Source organism: Protomyctophum bolini (genome assembly GCF_963924005.1).
Source record: "Protomyctophum bolini genome assembly, chromosome: 3".
Taxonomy (NCBI): domain Eukaryota; kingdom Metazoa; phylum Chordata; class Actinopteri; order Myctophiformes; family Myctophidae; genus Protomyctophum; species Protomyctophum bolini.
In genome coordinates, this window is record NC_137864.1 from 14,438,371 (window position 1) to 14,441,871 (window position 3,501).

General features: G+C 51.1%; 1 protein-coding gene across 2 annotated transcripts in view; it reads left to right on the forward strand.

The window, feature by feature from the left end:
- The window catches only part of klhl5 (kelch-like family member 5), a 66,269-nt gene extending 66,216 nt beyond the window's left edge, over positions 1-53 (forward strand). For both annotated transcript variants that reach the window (XM_080757388.1, XM_080757387.1), the window contains exon 13: positions 1-53. This exon is cut by the window's left edge and continues 387 nt beyond it. The gene's annotated coding sequence lies outside the window, so the exon portion shown is untranslated.
- Positions 54-3,501: the final 3,448 nt, after the last annotated feature.

Genomic DNA, 3,501 nt, shown 5'->3' on the forward strand with positions numbered 1-3,501 from the left:
GGACCCTCTGTCTAGACCTCACCACCATCCCAGGACCCTCTGTCTAGACCTCACCACCGCCCCAGGACCCTCTGTCTAGACCTCACCACCATCCCAGGACCCTCTGTCTAGACCTCACCACCATCCCAGGACCCTCTGTCTAGACCTCACCACCATCCCAGGACCCTCTGTCTAGACCTCACCACCGCCCCAGGACCCTCTGTCTAGACCTCACCACCATCCCAGGACCCTCTGTCTAGACCTCACCACCGCCCCAGGACCCTCTGTCTAGACCTCACCACCATCCCAGGACCCTCTGTCTAGACCTCACCACCATCCCAGGACCCTCTGTCTAGACCTCACCACCATCCCAGGACCCTCTGTCCTGTCCTGACCTCACCACCATCTCAGGACCCTCTGTCTAGACCTCACCACCATCCCAGGACCCTCTGTCCAGACCTCACCACCATCCCAGGACCCTCTGTCTAGACCTCACCACCATCCCAGGACCCTCTGTCCAGACCTCACCACCGCCCCAGGACCCTCTGCCCAGGACCCTCTGTCCAGACCTCACCACCATCCCAGGACCCTCTGTCCAGACATCACCACCATCCCAGGACCCTCTTGTCCAGCTGGCGTTGAGTGCTCACCGTGAGTGACAGGCAGCGTGTCCATCCAGCCACAGCCAGGAGCTCAATGTCACAGTCATCAAAATATTTTTTTTTACAAATGTGTACTTTCTTTTTGAGGGGCACTAGCTAGCCCCTCCTATTCCCAGCTCTCTCTCTCTCTCTTTCTCTCTCTCTATCTTTTTCTCTCTCTCTCTCTCTCTCTCTCTCTTTCTCTCCCTCTCCTCTCTCTCTCTACCTCTCTCTCTCTCTCTCTTGCTACTCCAACATATCCAGTGTTATTTTATGCTCCAAATCTGAAGTTCCTCTCTTTATTTCTCCCTCCCTCTCCCGAACCCCCCCCCCCCTCTCTCTCTCTCTCTCTCTCTCTGTATTTCATCTTATGACACCTAGATACAAATCATGTGTACTGTACTAAGTAATATGCAAACTGTGCACTTATTTTTTAACTGTTACCAAACGACTTTTCTTTCACAGTCTCTTTTCTGTTAGTGTTTTCAGCACTCAGGTTTTTAAATGTAACTTTATATGCCCATGAAAACATTTTAGATTGTTCCAACACTACTTGTTTTTGACATGGAAGGAGTTTTGTCTCTGTCAGCTTTCCTTCACTATGCTCTGGATATTTATGTATTGCGTGCGTGCGTGTGTGTTTGTGTTCGTGCGTACATGTATCCAGACAGAGCATCATAGATGAGGAGAAAGTACGCACTGCGTTGGGCCTATGGGAGCGTTCCCTCGCTGCGCTGCGTTGGGCCTATGGGAGCGTTCCCTCGCTGCGCTGCGTTGGGCCTATGGGAGCGTTCCCTCGCTGCGCTGCGTTGGGCCTATGGGAGCGTTCCCTCGCTGCGCTGCGTTGGGCCTATGGGAGCGTTCCCTCGCTGCGCTGCGCTGCGCTGCGCTGCGCTGCGTTGGGCCTATGGGAGCGTTCCCTCGCTGTGCTGCGTTGGGCCTATGGGAGCGTTCCCTCGCTGCGCTGCGTTGGGCCTATGGGAGCGTTCCCTCGCTGCGCTGCGTTGGGCCTATGGGAGCGTTCCCTCGCTGCGCTGCGTTGGGCCTATGGGAGCGTTCCCTCGCTGCGCTGCGCTGCGCTGCGCTGCGCTGCGCTGCGCTGCGTTGGGCCTATGGGAGCGTTCCCTCGCTGTGCTGCGTTGGGCCTATGGGAGCGTTCCCTCGCTGCGCTGCGCTGCGCTGCGCTGCGTTGGGCCTATGGGAGCGTTCCCTCGCTGCGCTGCGTTGGGCCTATGGGAGCGTTCCCTCGCTGCGCTGCGTTGGGCCTATGGGAGCGTTCCCTCGCTGCGCTGCGTTGGGCCTATGGGAGTGTTCCCTCGCTGCGCTGCGTTGGGCCTATGGGAGCGTTCCCTCGCTGCGCTGCGTTGGGCCTATGGGAGCGAATGCAACGCGGCACAATGGTGGCAGTGGAGCACCCTTCATTGACCATTTAGACCTGAGGACCATTCTACAAATGCTTTCTAAATCCTGAGAGTTTTTTGAAAACCCTAGCACCCTGTCAGTGCTTCTCAAACTATTTCATGTCAAGGACCCCCCGAAATTATATGTAATTGGATGCCGACCCCCATCTGAAAATATGTAGTTCCAGCGACCCTCCCAGAAGCAAAGATTTTAGTTAAAAATGTTTGCTCTGAAAGAATATATCCAAAGATCTGCACCACATTTTCACCATTTTTCGAAAATAGCAGACCTACAAGTTGTAGGTACACCGAGTGCCGCGCTTTAAATGGGTTAAAAAGCGAACATTCCCTGCGTTGGCGCTGACGCTGGTGTGGGGGGGGGGGGGGGGGCATGTGAGTGTGCATGTGTGTGTTTGATGTGCACCAAGCAAAGTTCTGACAGTGAGAGGTGAGGCAGGCATATGTAGTGACAGATATAGAGCTACTGTACAGCCCCTGGGATGCTCTCTCACTCACACACACTCACACACACACACACACACACACACACACACACACACAGACTCATGCAGTACAGTACACAGCCTCCTGCCAAAGTGCAGACAGACAAGCAGGAGGGATGTTGTTTCTGGGAGTCCAATGCCCTGCTGTATGTCTGACACTTGTTTTCTCCCATCCAAAGACTCCTGTTTGTTCATTTGTCAAGTTAGATCACAAGCAGCAGAAGTGTGTCATCTCCGCTGCGTGGGCTACACGTGTTCACCAAATGATGTTGGGCTCAGAGTCATGGCAGAACACACAGACAGACAGACAGACATTCCAAAAACCCACTGACAAATATATCCAGTGTGGACATTGTGTATAGATGGATGCCCATGGATCCTGTATGTAGTCTTATATTGTATTATGCTGTATATATGATGCAGTACTCATGAAATATATATGTGTCTGTACAGTACTTTATGTTGTTTTTTGTATTGTAAACTGAGATGGCGACGCATTGTAACAAGATAACTTTCAAGCCGGTGTCCCTACTTTGGGCATGCCATTTTTGGTGAAAGATGTTAACCTAATTTCAAAGATAGCAAAAATAGCAGATGTACAAAGGAAGCTCACAACGTGAACTTGTAGCCTACAGAGCTTGTACATCTACTAGTTTCGCTATTTTTGGCATTTTTTAATGACTTCTGTCATACTGTATATAGCCTTTGCCCAGTACGATGCAATGTTGTAGCTATTATTTCTTATGCTGCTCGACCATTGTCTTTTTTTGTACCTGCAATGTGTTGTTCACCCCTTTTTACAACACAACTAATGTGATGTACATGTACATGCTGTTGTAATATACTCGTATTGGTCTTTTCTACAGTGCATTAAAGTCAATTTAAAGTCAATTAATTTTGGCAAATTATTTTGGCAAATCATTTTGGCAATTTTGGACCGTGGGCTATAGCCCATATCATACGGCATACTATGGCACG